The sequence below is a fragment of the Rhinopithecus roxellana genome, chromosome 14, assembly GCF_007565055.1.
Source record: "Rhinopithecus roxellana isolate Shanxi Qingling chromosome 14, ASM756505v1, whole genome shotgun sequence".
Classification (NCBI taxonomy): Eukaryota; Metazoa; Chordata; class Mammalia; order Primates; family Cercopithecidae; genus Rhinopithecus; species Rhinopithecus roxellana.
The window spans coordinates 124,260,014-124,279,386 of NC_044562.1; the positions used below are offsets into that span (position 1 = coordinate 124,260,014).

Below are 19,373 nucleotides of genomic sequence, written 5' to 3' on the forward strand. Positions count from 1 at the left end.
CATTTAAGAATTTAACTTTTTATTTATTTTTTATTCTTAGTTTTGTTTTTTTAGAAACACAATCTTACTCTGTCACGTAGGCTGGAGTGCAATGGCACAATCATTGCCCACTGTAACCTTGTATTCCTGGACCCAAGTGATCCTCTCACCTCAGCCTCCCAAACTACTAGTATTACAGGTGCACACCACTGTGCACAATGTCTTTTTTTGTAGACAGAGTTCTGCTATGTTGCGCAGGCTGATATTGAACTCCTGGCCCCATGTGATCTTCCTGCTTTGGCCTCCCAGAGTGCTAGAATTACAGGCATGAGCCATTGCACGTGGCTGGAATTTAACTATTATACAATACTTTAATATACTTATATTTTGTCAGTTGTCCCTATACTATCCTTTATAGCATGTTTTTTGTTCAGTGTGAAGATCTAATCCAGGATCACTTATTGTATTTAATGATATCTTTTTGTTTCCTTTAACGTGGGACAGTTCCTTACCCTTTCATGACACTGGCCTCAACTTATTTTTATGTTTCATCACAATGAGATTTAGATTATGCAATCTTTCCTGCATCAGTACATAGTGAGATTGAGGTCATATGCTTCTCAGGGTATTATTTTGAGTCCCTTAGCCCCAAGGCCAAGTTCCTGGCCAAAGTTTGGTCTGGTTTCACTGTATAGTTAACTGTTTTTTCTTCTCACCGTTGTTTAGTATGTAACAATTAACATGAGATATTGTGACCATGCAAATATGCTGCTCCTTCTCTGATTTTCCCTCTCTCGGATTTAGCATACATAGGTGGTTCCTGTTCAAATCAAATTTTGTCATGATGGCTGTAAAATGACTTATTAATTGGCATTTTATTATAAAGAAGAGCCCCCCATCTGCCCCTCTCCTCTCTCCTTTCCTTCCTTTCTTTCCTTTATTTTCCTTTCTTTCTTCCTTCCTTTTTTTTTTTTTTTTTTTTTGCGATGGAGTCTTGCTCTGTCGCCCAGGCTGGAGTGCAGTGGCATGATCTCGGCAAGCTCCGCCTCCCGGGTTCATGCCATTATCCACATTACAGGCGTGAGCCACCGCGCCAGGCCCTCCTTCCCTCCCTCCAACTGTCCCTCCCTCCCTCTGTCCCTCCCTCCCTCCCTCCTTCCTTCATTCCTTCCCTCCTTCCTATTTCTGTCCATCCATTCATCAGAGATCCAGTGGCAAAAGAAAACAAACAGTAACTAGATTTAGATGGACTCATGAATTTCTTACTGTATCATATCTTAGTTTTCTCTGTTTTGGAACATGCTACAAACAGAATCATGCAGTTTATGTGGATCTTCTCTCACTCAACATAATGTTTTAGCGATTTCATCTATGTTGTTTTACCTCTGAATATGTCACAATTATTTTGTTCATTTACTTGGTGATGGACATTTGGGTTGGCTCTGGTGTAGGGCTCTTACGAATAATGATGGTCTTAACATTCTTAGAGTCCATCTGTGGACATGTTTTCAATGCTTTTGCTAGAGGAGTCTGCTTTAACTTTATTTAAAAACTGCCCAACTTTTTCCCATGAATCAACAATATATGAGAGTTCTAGATGATCCACATCTCTGTCAACATTTGATATTGTTAGCCTTTTTTATTTTAGGCATTCAAAATGAATGGCTATTCGAGAGGTAGCTTATTATGTTTCACTTTGTACTTTTTTTTTTTTTTTTTTTTTGAGGCGGAGTCTCGCTCTGTCCCCCGGACTGGAGTGCAGTGGCCGGATCTCAGCTCACTGCAAGCTCCGCCTCCCGGGTTTAGGCCATTCTCCTGCCTCAGCCTCCCGAGTAGCTGGGTCTACAGGCACCCGCCACCTCGCCTGGCTAGTTTTTGTATTTTTAGTAGAGACGGGGTTTCACCATGTTAGCCAGGATGGTCTCGATCTCCTGACCTCGTGATCCGCCTGTCTCGGCCTCCCAAAGTGCTGGGATTACAGGCTTGAGCCACCGCGCCCGGCCTACTTTGTACTTTCTTAATGATGTTGAACATGTTTCCCTGTACTTACCAGATATATTGTAAAGTGTTGTAATGTTTTGCCCTTGTTTTAATAGGGTTGCGTTTTTATTATTTATTGGAAGTTCTTTTCATATTCGAGATATAAGACTTTTGCCAGATATATATCTTGTGAATATTTTCCCTAGTCTGCAGCCTCCTTTTGATTTTCCTTCTCGTATGGTAGTCTAATGAACAGAAAATTTTAACTTAAAAAAATTAACTTCATCAACTTTTCCTTTTATAGTTAGTGCTTTCTATATTCAAACAAGCCATTTCATACCTCAGGATTACAAAATCATCTTGTGTTTTCTTCGGGAAGCTTTATAGTTTTACTTTTTCTTTTTCTTTTTCTTTTTTTTTTTTTTTTGAGACGGAGTCTCGCTCTGTCGCCCAGGTTTTTAGAATATCTAAACCACCATAGTACTGGGAACAGAAACCTTACAGTTAAATCTTCATTCATTCTGGATTACACTCTTTATCATAATAAAATATCCTTATATTAAAAATCACTTAATTCTTTCCTTTCGTCCTCTGAATGTGATCTCTAATTAGTATCCCAACAACTGTTTCATTCTGTCCATGCTTTCCTAGCATGCCTTTAACCATCTTCTTATTTTCAACATTTTTGAAACCTTTAGATGAATTTTTATGTTACAAGGTTAGGTTTCACTTTGTTACTCAGTTTGTCTTTGCTCTTAAGTAACAGTGTTAAACTCACTTTCATTCATTGATATTAGAGTTATATGTAGTCTTTATGCAATTATCATAGTATTTGCTATGGTTTCTGTTGCCTAAAAATATGTTTTTATATGATCACTCTATGATCCATTAAATATGTCATTATATAATCCATGTTTTCCTGTTTTCGTTTAGTATACACCATTAGTAATTTAAAGGTTTGGTTTGGAATCCATTGGTTATCTTTATAACTAATGTTTTGTGTGATATACTTGGTTCTCTATTTTATTGCTTGTTGTTTTCTTATTCCCAGTTATATGCAATGACATTGGTATATTGCCCTTTTCTCCCTCTCTGTCCTTTCTGAGCACATGATATCGATTGGTTAAATTATTTTTTTGATGTTCACCTTTATATCTTTAATAATACTTGCACTTTTCATTTATAAAATTACTTACATGGCTGGGCGTTGGTGGCTCATGCCTGTAATCCTAGCACTTTGGGAGGCCGAGGTGGGCGGATCACGAGGTCAGGAGATCGAGACCATCCTGGCTAACACAGTGAAACCCCATCTCTAAAAATACAAAAAAAAATTAGCCGGGCCTGGTGGCCTGCACCTGTAATCCCAGCTACTCGGGCTGCTGAGGCAGGGGAATTGCTTGAACCAGGGAGGTGGAGGTTGCAGTGAGCGGAGATTGCGCCACTGCATTCCAACCTGGGCGACAGAGCAAGACTATGTCTCAAAAAAAAAAAAAAAAAAAAAAAAAAAAAAAAGTTAGCCGGGCGTGGTGGCACGTTACTGTAATCCCAGCTACTCGGGAGGCTGAGGCAGGAGAATCGCATGAACCTAGGAGGTGGAATTTGCAGTGAGCCAAGATCGTGCCACTGCGTTCCAGCCTGGGTGATAGAGCAAGACTCTGTCTCAAAAAAAATAAATTAAGTAAAAAAAAAGTACGCTTTCCTTTCGCTGCTGCGGCCGCAGCCATGAGTATGTTCAGGCTTCTGAAGAGGCTTGCCTCTAGTGTCCTCCGCTGTGGCAAGAAGAAGGTCTGGTTAGACCCTAATGAGACCAATAAAATCGCCAGTGCCAACTCCCGTCAGCAGATCCGAAAGCTGATCAAAGATGGGCTGTGACTGTCCATTCCCCAATGCGATGCGCGAAAAATACCTTGGCCCGCCGGAAGGGCAGGCACATGGGCATAGGTAAGCGGAAGGGTACAGCCAATGCCGGAATGCCAGAGAAGGTCACGTGGATGAGGAAAATGAGGATTCTGTGAAGATACCTGAAGATACCGTGAGTCTGAGAAGATTGATCGCCCCATGTATCACAGCCTGTACCTGAAGGTGAAGGGGAATGTGTTCAAAAACAAGCGTATGCTCATGGAACACATCCACAAGCTAAAGGCAGACAAGGCCGGCAAGAAGCTCCTGGCTGACCAGGCTGAGGCCCGCAGGTCTAAGACCAAGGAAGCACGCAAGCGCCTGAAGAGCGCCTCCAGGCCAAGAAGGAAGAGATCATCAAGACTTTGTCCAAGGAGGAAGAGACCAAGAAATAAAAGCTCCCCCTTTGTCTGTACATACTGGCCTCCGTGATTACATAGATCAGCCATTAAAATAAAACAAGCCTTTTTCTGCAAAAGAAAAAAAAAGAAATACCTAATTTTCTTTACCAACTTTAAACTTTGCCTTTGTTTCCTCTTTACCTTCAATTTCTGTGTTGTGATTATTTATAACTTACATTGTCATCTGTAAACCAGATTATTTAAATAGTTAAGTATTTTCATTGTTTCCCTCGGTCCCTTCTGTTTCTGCACAGTGTCCTTTGGTTGAAGTTATCAAAGTTTTTTAAAAAGACCTGGGTCTGTTAACAGTGACTCATGCCTATAATTCCATCATTTTGGGAGGCTGAGGCAGGAGAGTCACTTGAGCCCAGGAATTCAAGACTTGCCTGGGCAACATAAGGAGACCCTGTCTTGAATGAATGAATGAATGAATAAATACCTAAATAAGTAAATAAGAAGTAATGTGAGGCCAGGTGTGGTGGCCAACTCCTGTAATCCCAGTACTTTGGGAGGCCAAGGCAGGTGGATCACCTGAGATCAGGAGTTCAAGACCAGCCTGGCTAACATGGTAAGACCCCGTCTCTACTAAACATACAAAAAATTGGTCAGCGTGGTGGTGTGTGCCTGTAGTCCCAGCTACTCAAGAGGCTGAGGCAGGAGAGAATTGCTTGAACCTGGGAGGCAGAGGTTGCAGTGAGCCGAGATCGCACCACTGTACTCCAGCCTGGGCAACAGAGTGAGATTCTATCTCAAACAAAAGAAGTAATGTGAAGTCTATTCCCTAATTTCTTGTACTTTATTTATATATTTTCTTTTTGTTTCCTTCTTTTTTGATAACGTAAGAGATTTATATATTTTTGGAATACATGTGATAATTTGATAGATTCATATAATGTGGAAAGTTCAAATTGGGGTAATTGGGATATCCATCACCTTAAATATTTATTTTTTCTTTATGTTAGGAACATTCAAATTTTTCTCTTCTAGCTATTTTGAAATGTACAATAGATTAATACTAACTATAGTCACCCTACTGATCTACCAAACGTTAGGTCTTATTTCTTCTATCTAACTGTATATTTGTACCCATTAATCAATCTCTTCATCCTCCCCTCCCCACTACCCTTCCCAACCACTAGTAGCCACTAAGGTACTCTGTACCTTTGTGAGATTCGGTTTTTGAGCTCCCACATATGAGTACGAACATGTGATATTTGTCTTTCTGTGCTTGGCTTATTTCACTTAGCATCATGACCTCCAGTTCCATCCATGTTGCTGCAGATGAGAGGATTTTATTCTTGTTTGTGGCTGAATAATATACATTGTGTGTGTGTATATATATATATCACATTTTCTTTTTCCATTTATCTACTCATGGGCATTTAAGTTGATTACACATTTTGGCTATTGAGAACATTGCTACAGTAAGCATAAGAGTGCAGATACCTCTTGATTTCTTTTCTTTTGGATATATACCCAGTAGTGGAGTTGCTGGATCAGTGGTATTTCTATTTTTAGTTTCTTGAGGAACCTCCATATTGGTTTCCATAGCAGCTGTACTGATTTATATTCCTACCAACAGAGTGCAAGGATTCCCCTTTCTGTACATTTTTACCAACATCCCTTATTCTCAATTTTTTTGATAAAAGCAATTTTAACTGCGGTGAGATGATATCTCACTGTGGTTTTAATTTGCTTTTCTCTGATGATTAGTGATGTGTAACATTTTTGTATACCTGTTGGCAGTTTATATATCTTCCTTGAGAATTGTCTGTTTAGATCTTTTGTCCATTTTTTCATTGGAATATTTTTTTTTTTGCTATAAGTTTCTTAGATATTCTGCCTATTAATTTCTCATCAGATAGACATTTTGCAAATATTTTCTCTCTTATATTCTAAAAATATCCTTTCACTCACTTTATAATTACACATCTGTTAGGTAAGAAATTCCTCAGACCCACTTTATTTCCTTTTGTAGGCAGTGCTCACTGTTTGCTATAGACTAGTCTGAGGGCTCGCTGAATTTTTTTCTACTTGGAAGTGATGAGTTTTTTACCTCACTACCCATTTTTTGCAGTCCAGTACTAGAATATGTCTTGGGATTGACCTTTATGTTTCTCTTTTTCTTGGATGTGCCATATTATTTTATTTTCTAGTTTACATTTTTCTTCTATTTCTGGAAACTATTACATTGAGAACAGTTGTTTACTTTTTTCATTTTGGCTTGCTTCTTTGAAGACTTCAAATATGCTTGTATTTGTTAATTTGTCTTGGCCTATTTATATCACTGGTTTTTTTCTCATTTCCATTCTTAATTTTTTTTTCTCCATAACCCCCCTTTTTTTTGTTTAAATTCTTTTTGAAAATTTCCTTTTCAATCCTATTCTGTGTGTACTTTCCTATTTTAGTAGCACCTGTTCTGTCTTCTGCTTCCATTTGACCTTCATTTCAGTTTTGTTTGTTTATTTATGTATTTTATTATTTCTCTGACCTGTAAATTCACATCTTATTTCTTCATGTTTTTGACTATAGCGCCCCTGAGCTCCTGCATCTCCTCTTTATGTTTTCTGTGTTATAGAGGTGATTGCTTCTTTAAGTTTATATTTGTGGCAATATATTTGACTATAATTTTCATCTGCTTCATAACTTTTTCTTGTGTGTTTCCAGTTGATTTTTCTTTTTCTTTCCTTTATTTTATTTGTAGAATTCCTTTTTTAAGAATGACTGCTCACCATACAATGAGGAATATTTTTTCCTGCACATACTGTTTGCAAAAGTCATCTTGGAGGGCTAGAGCAATGTTATAGACTAACACCTGTTCTCCTTATGACACTGTTTTTGTATGTAATTGATTTCTTTTGCTATGACACTATTTTTGTATGTAATCGATTTCTTTTGATTATATAGCATACTTTGTTTTATTATGCTATATAGGATAATCAAATATATATGCTATATAGTATAATCAAATATAATATGCTGTATTTGATTATATAGCGTACTTTGTTTTATTATGATTTGCTTTATTGTGCTTTGTATATATTGTGTTTTTTACAAATTGTGCTTTGCATATATTGTGGTTTTTACAAATTGTGCTTTGCATATATTGTGGTTTTTACAAATTGTGCTATATAGTGTAATCAAATATAGTATACTATATAGTATAATCAAATATATATGCTATACAGTATATACAGTATACTGTATATACAGCATACTATATTTGATTATATAGCATACTTTGTTTCATTATGATTTGCTTTATTGTGCTTTGCATATATTGTGGTTTTTACAGGTTGAAGGTTTGTGGTATTCCTGCATTGAGCACATCTTTTGGAACCATTTTTCCAACAGCATGTGTTAGGTTTGTGTCTGTGTGTTGCATTTTGGTAATTCTCAAAATTTCAAAACATTTCATTATCTGTTATGGTGATCAGTAATTAGTGATCTTTGAGTTTACTATTATAATTGTTTTGGGGTACCATGAATGATACCAATTCATATAAGATGGTGAACCTAATGGATAAATATTGTGTGTGTTCTAACTGCTCCACTGACTTGCTCTTCCTCTGTCTTTTCCTCTCCATAGGCCTCTATATTCCCTAAGACAAAACAATATTGAAATTAGCTCAGTTAATAACCCTACAGTGGGCTGTAAGTGTTCAAGTAGAAGGAAGGATCATACATCTCTCACTTTAAATCAAAAGCTAGAAATGATCATGCTTATTGAGGAAGGCAGGTCGAAGTGGATATAGGCTAAAAGCTAGGCCTCCTGTGCCAGTTAGCCCAAGTTGTGGATTGCAAAGGAAAAGTTCTTGAGGGAAATGAAATGTGCTCCTCCAATAAATAAATGAGAGATAAGAAAGCGAAACAGCCTTATTGCAGATGTGGAAAAGTTTCAGTGGTGTGTATAGAATATCAAACCAGTCACAACATTGCCTTATACCAAAGCCTAATCCAGAGCAAGGCCCTAACTCTTTTCAGTTTTATGAAGGCTGAGAGGTGAGAAACCTGCAGAAGAAAAATTTGAAGCTAAAGAGGTTGGTTCATGAAGATTAAGGAAAAATGCCATCTTCATAACATAAATGTGCAAGGTGAAGCAGCAGGTGCTGATGTAGAAGCTGCAGCAGGTTACTCAGATCTAGCTAAGATCATTGATGAAAGTGACTACACTAAATAACAGATTTTGAATGTAGATGAAACAGACTTCTATAGGATGAAGATCTAAAACTTTCCTAGTTAGAGAGAAGTCAATGCCTGGCTTAAAAGCTTTAAAAGATAGGTTTTCTTGTTAGGGACTAATGCAGCTGGTGACATTAAGGTGAAGCCAGTGCTCATTGACCAGCTGAATATCCTAGGGCACTTCAGATTTATCCTAAATCTACTCTGCCTGTATTCTATAAATAGAACAACAAAGCCTAGATGACAGTACATCTCTTTGTAGCGTGGTTTACTGAATATTTTAAGCCTACCATTGAGACCTACTACTCAGAAAAAATATTTCTTTCAAAATATTATAACTCATTGACAATGGACCTGGTCACCCAAGAGCCCTATTGCAGACGTACAAGATGAATGTTGTTTTCGTGCCTGGTAACACAGCATCCATTCTATAGCCCATGTATCAGGGAGTAATTTTGACTTTTAGGTCTTAATATTTAAGAAATACATTTTGTAAGACTGTAGTTGCCAAAGATAATTATTCCTCTGATGCAACTGGACAGAGTAAATTGAAAACCTTCCGGAAAGGATTATTCTAGATGCCATTAAGGACATTCATGATTCATAGGAGGAGATTAAAATGTCAAATCAATAGGAATTTGCAAGAAGTTGATTCCAATCCTCATGGATTACTTGGAGGGGTTCAAGACTTCAGTAGAGGGGGCTGGGTGCAGTGGTTTGCCTATAATCCCAGTACTTTGGGAGGCCAAGCGGGTGGATCACCTGAGGTCAGGAGTTTTGAGACCAGTCTGGTCAACATGGCAAAACCCCATCTCTACTAAAAATACAAAAATTAGCCAGGCATAATGGCAACCACCTGTAATCCCAACTACTCAGAAGGCTGAGGCAGGAGGATAGCTTGAACCCGGGAGGCAGAGGTTACATTGAACTGAGATCACACCACTGCACTCTAACCTGCTCAACAGAGCAAGATTCCTCTTATATTGGGAAAAAAAAAAAAGGACTTCAGTGGAGAAAGTAACTGCAGATGTGGAAATAGGAAGAGAATTAGAATTAGAAGTGGAGCCTGAAGATGTAATGTGAATTGTTGCAATTTCACATTAAAACTTGAATGGATGAGGAGTTGCTTCTTATGGATGAGCAAAGAAAGTGGTTTCTTGAGATGGAATCTACTCCTGGTGAAGATGCTGTGAGCATTGTTGAAATGACAACAAAAGATGTAGAATAAAACGTATACCGAGTTGATAAAACATCAGCAGGTTGGAGAGTATTGATTTCAATTTTGAAAGAATTTCTACTGTTACTAGAATGCTTTCAAACAGCAATGCATGCTTTGAGAAATCTTTCATGAAAGAAAGAGTTAATTGATGTGGCATAAGTCATTGTTGCCTTATTTTCAAGCAATTGCCACAGCTGTCACACCCTTCAGCAACCACCACCTCGATTAGTCAGCAGCCATCAACAAACATTGAGGTAAAACCCTTCACTCTCCATATTTATCACTGGATATGTGTATTTGTGAATATACATGGTTAATAATTGATAAATATATTAATACATGAAATTTTTAGTATACAGTTGAATAAGAATGTTTCTTATTTGTCATTTATTTATTCACGTCTGAGGAGATGTAAGAAGGAAATGTAATCCAAAAAGATTACAACTCTCTAAACAATCACATGTTCATTGCCATTTTTTAGCAATGTTTTAAAACTAAGGTATGTACATTGTTTTAGACATGCTATTGCATACTTAATAGGCTACATTATGGTGTAAACAGAGCTTTAATATACACTGGGAAACAAGTCTGTGTGACTCACCTTTTTATGACATTAGCTTTATTGAGGTGATCTGGAATGAAACCCGCAATATCTCCAAGGTATGCCTGTATCAGTCTGACAGTATTGTGACCAGCTATAAAGATTAAATGCCATGTTTATGACAGCACCCTGCACAGTGCTTCTAGGGGAGCAGACACTGTAAATAGTGACTGCTATAATAATTATTGTAATAATCTATCTCATTTTGGGCTGAACTCACAATATCTTGGAGGTATGCCTGTATTTTCTGAATCAAAAGAAAGATGGCTAGCAGGGCAAAGTCTCTCATACATTCCCCTGCCTTAATGTGACTACTTCCTACATTCAGCATTTGTTGTTGAGCCTTGCCTGCTTCTCTTCTCCTCCACCCAGACTGGCCCCAGCAATAGACAGTGGACATATCATCCTGCGTTGCTGCAAATAAGGGATTCTTGACTTTGCAACACAGCTATTCCTCCTACTTTGAAACTCTGTTTGGCTGTTATGTTATGTTATGTTATGTTATGTCATGTTATGTTTGTTTGGTTTTGTTTCTCTGAGATGTATAGCCTGAAGTGTTCTTTCTAGGTATAATCCTTCAGTTATTGGGGTTTTTAAAGTATATTAATTTTTAATTTATTTTTATTTTTTTGAGACAGTCTCACTCTGTTGTCCAGGCTGGAGTGCGGTGGCGCCGTCTTTGCTCACTGCAACCTCTGCCTCCCAGGTTCAAGTGATCCTCCCACCTCTCCCTCGTGAGTAGCTGGGATTTACAGGTGCCCACCACCTCGCCTGGCTAATTTTTATATATATAGATAAATTTTTTTATTATTATACTTCAAGTTATAGGGTACATGTGCATAACGTGCAGATTTGTTACGTATGTATACATGTGCCATGTTGGTGGGCTGCACCCATTAACTCGTCATTTACATTAGATATATCTCCTAATGCTATCCCTCTCCACTCCCTCCTCCCCATAATAGGCTCCGGTGTGTGATGTTCCTCTTCCTGTGTCCAACTGATCTAATTGTTGAATTCCCACCTATGAGGGAGAACATGCGGTGTTTGGTTTTCTGTTCTTGTGATAGTTTGCTGAGAATGATGGTTTCCAGCTTCATCTATGTCCCTACAAAGGACACGAACTCATCCTTTTTTATGGCTGCATAGTATTCCATGGTGTATATGTGCCACATTTTCTTAATCCAGTCTGTCACTGATGGACATTTGGGTTGATTCCAAGTCTTTGCTATTGTGAATAGTGCCACAATAAACATATGTGTGCATGTGTCTTCATAGCAGCATGGTTTATAATCCTTTGGGTATATACCCAGTAATGGGATGGCTGGGTCAAATGGTATTTCTAGTTCTAGATCCTTGAGGAATCGCCACACCGTTTTCCACAATAGTTGAACTAGTTTACAGTCCCACCAACAGTGTAAAAGTGTTCCTATTTCTCCACATCCTCTCCAACACCTGTTGTTTCCTGATTTTTTAATGATTGCCATTCTAACTGGTGTGAGATGGTATCTTATTGTGATTTTGATTTGCATTTCCCTGATGGCCAGTGATGATGAGCATTTTTTCATGTGTCTGTTGGCTGTATGAATGTCGTCTTTTGAGAAGTGTCTGTTCATATCCTTTGCCCACTTTTTGATGGGGTTGTATGTTTTTTTCTTGTAAATTTGTTTGAGTTCTTTGTAGATTATGGATATTAGCCCTTTGTCAGATGAGTAAATAGCAAAACTTTTCTCCCATTCTGTAGGTTGCCTGTTCACTCTGATGGTAGTTTCTTTTGCTGTGCAGAAGCTCTTTAGTTTAATTAGATCCCATTTGTCAATTTTGGCTTTTGTTGTCATTGCTTTTGGGGTTTTAGACGTGAAGTCCTTGCCTATGCCTGTGTCCTGAATGGTATTACCTCGGTTTTCTTCTAGGGTTTTTATGGTTTTAGGTCTAACATTTAAATCTCTAATCCATCTTGAATTAATTTTCCTTTAAGGAGTAAGGAAAGGATCCAGTTTCAGCTTTCTATTTATGGCTAGCCAATTTTCCCAGCACCATTTATTAAATAGGGAATCCTTTCCCCGTTTCTTGTTTTTGTCAGGTTTGTCAAAGATCAGATGGTTGTAGACATGTGGTATTATTTCTGAGGGCTCTGTTCTGTTCCATTGGTCTAAATCTCTGTTTTGGTACCAGTACCATGCTGTTTTGGTTACTGTAGCCTTGTAGTATAGTTTGAAGTCAGGTAGCATGATGCCTCCAGCTTTGTTCTTTTTGCTTAGGACTGTCTTGGTAATGTGGGCTCTTTTTTGGTTCCATATGAACTTTAAAGCAGTTTTTTCCAATTTCGTGAATAAGTCATTGGTAGCTTAATGAGGATGGCATTGAATCTATAAATTACCTTAGGCAGTATGGCCATTTTCACAATATTGATTCTTCCTATCCATGAGCATGGTATGTTCTTCCATTTGTTTGTGTCCTCTTTTATTTCACTGAGCAGTGGTTTGTAGTTCTCCTTGAAGAGGTCCTTTACATCCCTTGTAAGTTAGATTCCTAGGTATTTTATTCTCTTTGAAGCTACTGTGAATGGGAGTTCATTCATGATTTGGCTATCTGTTTGTCTGTTACTGGTGTGTAAGAATGCTTGTGATTTTTGCACATCGATTTTGTATCCTGAGACTTTGCTGAAGTTACTTACCAGCTTAAGAAGATTTTGAGCTGAGACTATGGGGTTTTCTAAATATACAATCATATCATCTGCAAACAAGGACAATTTGACTTTTTCTTTTCCTCACTGAATGCTCTTTATTTCTTTCTCTTGCCTGATTGCCCTAGCCAGAACTTCCAACACTATGTTGAATAGGAGTGGTGAGAGAGGGCATCCCTGTCTTATGCCAGTTTTCAAAGGGAATGTTTCCAGTTTTTGCCCATTCAGTATGATATTGGCTGTGGGTTTGTCATAAATAGCTCTTATTATTTTGAGGTATGTTCCATCAATACCGAATTTATTGAGAGTTTTTAGCATGCAGGGCTGTTGAATTTTGTCAAAGGCCTTTTCTGCATCTATTGAGATACTCATGTGGTTTTTGTCTTTGGTTCTGGTTTATATGCTGGATTACGTTTATTGATTTGCATATGTTGAACCAGACTTGCATCCCAGGGATGAAGCCCACTTGATCATGGTGGATAAATTTTTTGATGTGCGGCTGGATTTGGTTTGCCAGTATTTTATTGAGAATTTTTGCGTCTGTGTTCATCAGGGATATCAGTCTAAAATTCTCTTTTTTTGTTGTGTCTCTGCCAGACTTTGGTATCAGGATGATGTTGGCCTCATGAAATGAGTTAGGGAGGATTCCCTCTTTTTCTATTGATTGGAATAGTTTCAGAAGGAATGGTACCAGCTCCTCCTTGTACCTCTGGTAGAACTTGGCTGTGAATCTGTCTGGTCCTGGACTTTTTTTGGTTGGTAGGCTATTAATTATTACCTCGATTTCAGAGCCTGCTATTGGTCTATTTAAGGATTCAGCTTCTTCCTAATTTAGTCTTGGTTGAGTGTAAGTGTCCAGGAAATTATCCATTTCTTCTAGGTTTTCTAGTTTATTTGCATAGAGGTGTTTATGGTATTCTCTGATGGTAGTTTGTATTTCTGTGGGGTCAGTGGTGATATCCCCTTTATCATTTTTTATTGCGTCTATTTGATTATTCTCTCTTTTCTTCTTTATTAGTCTTGCTAGCGGTCTATCAATTTTGTTGATCTTTTCAAAAAACCAACTCCTGGATTCATTGAATTTTGGAGGGTTTTTTGTGTCTCTGTCTCCTTCAGTTCTGCTCTGATCTTAGTTATTTCTTGCCTTCTGCTAGCTTTTGAATATGTTTGCTCTTGCTTCTCTAGTTCTTTTAATTGTGATGTTAGGGTGTCAGTTTTACATCTTTCCTGCTTTCTCTTATGGGCATTTAGTGCTATAAATTTCCCTCTACACACTACTTTAAATGTGTCCCAGAGATTCTGGTATGTTGTATCTTTGTTCTCATTGGTTTCAAAGAACATCTTTATTTCTGCCATCATTTCATTATGTACCCAGTAGTCATTCAGGAGCAGATTGTTCAGTTTCCATGTAGTTGAGCGGTTTTGATTGAGTTTCTTAGTCCTGTGTTCTAGTTTGATTGCACTGTGGTCTGAGAGACAGTTTGTTATAATTTCTGTTCTTTTACATTTGCTGAGGAGTGCTTTACTTCCAATTATGTGGTCAATTTTGGAATAAGTGCAATGTGGTGCTGAGAAGAATGTATATTCTGTTGATTTGGGGTGGAGAGTTCTGTAGATGTCTATTAGGTCCACTTGGTGCAGAGTTGAGTTCAATTCCTGTATATCCTTGTTAACTTTCTGTCTCGTTTATCTGTCTTATGTTGACAGTGGGGTGTTAAAGTCTCCCATTATTATTGTATGGGAGTCTAAGTCTCTTTGTAAGACTCTAAGGACTTGCTTTATGAATCTGGGTGCTCCTATATTAGGTGTATATATATTTAGGATAGTTATCTCTTCCTGATGAATTGATCCCTTTACCATTATGTAATGGCCTTCTTTGTCTCTTTTGATCTTTGATGGTTTAAAGTCTGTTTTATCAGAGACTAGGATTGCAACCCCTGCTTTTTTTTTGTTTTCCATTTGCTTGGTAGATCTTCCTCCATCCCTTTATTTTGAGCCTATGTATGTCTCTGCATGTGAGATGGGTCTCCTGAATACAGCAAACTGATGGTTCTTGACTCTATCCAATTTGCCAGTCTGTGTCTTTTAATTGGACCGTTTAGTCCATTTACATTTAAGGTTAATATTGTTATGTGTGAACTTGATCCTGTCATTATGATATTAGCTGGTTGTTTTGCTCGTTAGTTGATGCAGTTTCTTCCTAGCCTCGATGGTCTTTACATTTTGGCATGGTTTTGCAATGGCTGGTACCAGTTGTTCCTTTCCATGTTTAGTGCTTCCTTCAGGATCTCTTGTAGGGCAGGCCTGGTGGTGACAAAATCTCTAAGCATTTGGTTGTCTGTAAAGGATTTTATTTCTCCTTCACTTATGAAACTTAGTTTGGCTGGATATGAAATTCTGGGTTGAAAATTCTTTTCTTTAAGAATGTTGAATATTGGCCCCCACTCTCTTCTGCCTTGTAGAGTTTCTGATGAGAGATCTGCTGTTAGTCTGATGGGCTTCCCTTTGTGGGTAACCCGACCTTTCTCTCTGTCTGCCCTTAACATTTTTTCCTTCATTTCAACTTTGGTGAATCTGACAATTATGTGTCTTGGAGTTGCTCTTCTCGAGGAATATCTTTGTGGCGTTCTCTGTATTTCCTGAATTTGAATGTTGGCCTGCCTTACTAGGTCCTAGGGGATGTTCTCCTGGATGATATCCTGCAGAGTGTTTTCCAACTTGGTTCCATTTTCCCCGTTACTTTCAGGCACACCAATCAGACGTAGATTTGGTCTTTTCACATAATCCCATGTTTCTTGGAGGCTTTGTTCATTTCTTTTTACTCTTTTTTCTCTACACTTCTCTTCTCGCTTCATTTCATTCATTTGTTCTTCAATCCTGACACTCTTTCTTCCAGTTGATCGAGTCGGTTACTGAAGCTTGTGCATTTGTCACGTAGTTCTCCTGTCATGTTTTTCATCTCTATCAGTTCTTTTAAGGTCTTCTCTGCATTGATTATTCTAATTATCCATGCCTCCATTATTTTTTCAAGGTTTTTACTTTCTTTGTGCTGGGTACGTAGTTCCTCCTTTAGCTCTGAGAAGTCTGATCGACTGAAGCCTTCTTCTCTAAACTCGTCAAAGTCATTCTCCGTCCAGCTTTGTTCTTGTGCTGGCGATGAGCTGTGTTCCTTTGGAGGGGGAGATGCACTCTGATTTTTTGAAGTTCCAGCCTTTCTGCACTGCTTCTTCCCCATCTTTGTGGTTTTATCTGCCTTTGGTCTTTGATGATGGTGATGTACTGATGGGGTTTTGGTGTGGGTGTCCTTTCTGTTTGTTCGTTTTCCTTCTAACAGTCAGGACCCTCAGCTGCGGGTCTGTTGGAGTTTGCTTGAGGTGCACTCCAGACCCTGTTTCCCTGAGTATCAGCAATGGAGGCTGCAGAAGATAGAATATTGCTGAGCAGCGAGTGTTGCTGTCTGATTCTTGCTCTGGAAGCTTCGTCTCAGGGGTGTACCCAGCCGTGTGAGGTGTGAGGTGTCAGTCTGCACCTAGTGGGGGATGTCTCCCATTTAGGCTACTCAGGGGTCAGGGACCCACTTGAGCAGGCACTCTGTCTGTTCTCAGATCTCAACCTCTGTGCTGGGAGAACCACTGCCCTCTTCAAAGCTGCCCAATTTTTTTATATTTTTGGTAGAGGCGGGGTTTCACCATATTGGCCAGGCTGATCTCCAACTCCTAATCTCAAGTGATCTGCCCACTTTGGCCTCCCAAAGTGCTGGGATTACAGGTGTGAGCCACCATAATACTTAAAATATTTATTAAATATTTTAATTAAATTAAGTAATCAATTAATTTTATTAATATTTATTAAATATTTAAAAACCCCACCAGGTTTTTGAAATATTTAGTAGTTTGGTAAACTATCTTTTTGTTTTACCATTTGAGATTTTTAGGTTTCTCTCAGTTTTTTCATAGATATGAAATAACCGTGCATTAAGTCTTTGAATCTCTGCTCCATCAAGCTTAGTGTTAGATACATTACCTAATTTTTTATTAATGAGTGTGTATGTGATATATTTATTTCTCAATATGTATATTTGTGAATATAAATGGTTAAAAATAATTGACAAATGTATTAATACATGAAATTTTTAGTATACAGTTGAACAAGAACATTTGCTACTTGGCATGTACTTATTCATTCAGGAGATGTAAGAAGCCTGTGATTGAATGAAATTATTTGGCTTAGCATTGTACATTTTCTTTTTTTGCCTTTCTCATTAGTTCATACTCTTTGTATGGATATTGTTCTGAAATAAAGTGAATTTTATTTTTTCTGAAAATCTGGGCAGAGCAATTTGTTTTAATTGTCTATCTGTGCCAGAAAAGACTTTGTGGTATTTAAGGCATTTGCAAAAATGATAAGAGAAGATTTCATAGTAATTTTTATTCTTTAAAAGTATCACTTGATGACAGCCTAATTTCTTTCATTGTTTTCTTTTCCCTCCTAAAATTGAAAAGTTTTCTGTTACATTACCCATTTAGGTGTGCTGTTTTTGTTGTCTTATAATCCTTAATTATTTGGCTGACTGTAGATTGAATTTTTGCATCAGTGAACAAAAATTTTGAAATACCTGGTGGTCTTCCTATAAGGAGATTCTTTGTTAAATTATTTTAAGGGCATAAATTTCCTTGTGTATCATCTCAACCTAACAAGGTAAGGGTAATTAAGTGAAAGTATGAATGGATCCTAAGTATAAGAAAATAAAAAAGCCAAAAGAGGTAAGTCACAAAAATTTACGAGTTAATTGCATACTGCCTGATTTATCTAATTTATGAGAAACCATATCGTGGCATTCTGTATTAATTTGATTTGTAGATTAATATTATTGTTTTATGCTCTCTTCAAGCAGGGTGGTCCTGTAAGAGTGTCTGTAGAGACTTGGCTGTCCATGTCTGAAAGTGTTATGCATTCATGTATCAATAGGTGCCCTTTTTTTTTTTCCTTTTTTTGGAGACAGATTCTCGCTCTGTCGCCCAGGCTGGAGTGCAATGGCGCAACCTCGGCTCACTGCAACCTCCGCCTCCTGGGTTCAAGCGATTCTCCCTCCTCAGCCTTCTGAGTAGATGGAGTTACAGGCACCCACCATCATGTCCAGCTAATTTTTGTATTTTTGTAGAGATGGGTTTTCACCATGTTGGCCAGGCTGGTCTTGAACTCTGGACATCAGGTAATCTGCCTGCCTCAGCCTCCCAAAGTGCTGGGATTACAGGCATGGGCCACCGCGCCCGGCCAATAGGTGTACTTTTTAAACAGATGAACTTAACTGCTGTTTTCATTGTAGATAAACCTTCCACTTTATCAGACTCTTGATCTGAAAGTACCCTTCTACAATTCTCTAGCCAGTGAATTTCGGAATAATGTTAAGTTGCATTGGTGAACATATGTAAATTTCTGTTGGAGATATGCATATATGAGAACAAAACTGGAATGCCACTACATACATACCCACCAGAATGACTGCATTAAAAAAAAAAAAGACAATACCAGCAAGGATATGAAACAATGTTAACTGTCTTATACTGTTGTTAGAAGGGTAAATTGGCACAACTACTTTGGAAAACTGTTTGGCAGTGTCTACTGTAGATGAACATACGTGTTTTCTGAGAGCTAGTAATCCTTGCTGTAGATATGTAAGTATATATAACATATAAGTATATTTACACATATATGTTTACATATATACATACGTAACATAAAATATACATATACACATGTAACCTGTATACATAAACATGTATTAAGTACATACAAACATATATAACACATATATGTTTATATAATAAGGTAATAGCAGCCCTATTCATAATAGTTAAAAATAGCAGCCCTATTCATAATAGTTAACTTCAGCTGTCTATCCACCCTATAATGGGAGCTAATCATGGTATATTCACATAATGGAAAACTTAAAACAATGAGAATGAACAAATTTATAGCTACCATTAACAACTGGATGAATTTTTCAAACATAGTGTTGAGTGAAAGAAACCAGCCATGAAAGACATATTAATTGTACATACATACATGAAGTGTATTTGTCCATTTACATAAGAGTTATATAAGATACTAATTTATGCATAACCACTTATGTGAAATATAAATAACATATTAATCTATGGTGTTCAGTGTCAGTCAGTGGCCAGCATTCAGTGGAGGTGTGGGTGTCGTGAAAGGATAGGCCACAAGAGAGGCTTTGGGGGATGTTCATAATATTCTGTTTCTTTAACTTTGTGCTATTTACGTGGGTATGTTCTCTTAATGAAAAATTCTGAATTTTCTTAAGCCATATACTTGAGATTTGCATAATTTCTGTGTTTTTAATACTTCAGTAACATTTACTAAAAATATTAAATGTGCTTTGCTTTTCATTATATTTACATACAA

The 19,373-nt window shown here is 37.7% G+C and overlaps 1 protein-coding gene and 1 pseudogene across 1 annotated transcript in view; both read left to right on the forward strand.

Annotated features, from left to right (window-relative positions):
• The window catches only part of ZRANB3 (zinc finger RANBP2-type containing 3), a 319,849-nt gene that overhangs the window by 35,157 nt on the left and 265,319 nt on the right, over window positions 1–19,373 (forward strand). The window lies entirely within an intron of this gene.
• LOC104665508 lies at window positions 3,618–4,326 on the forward strand (annotated as a pseudogene).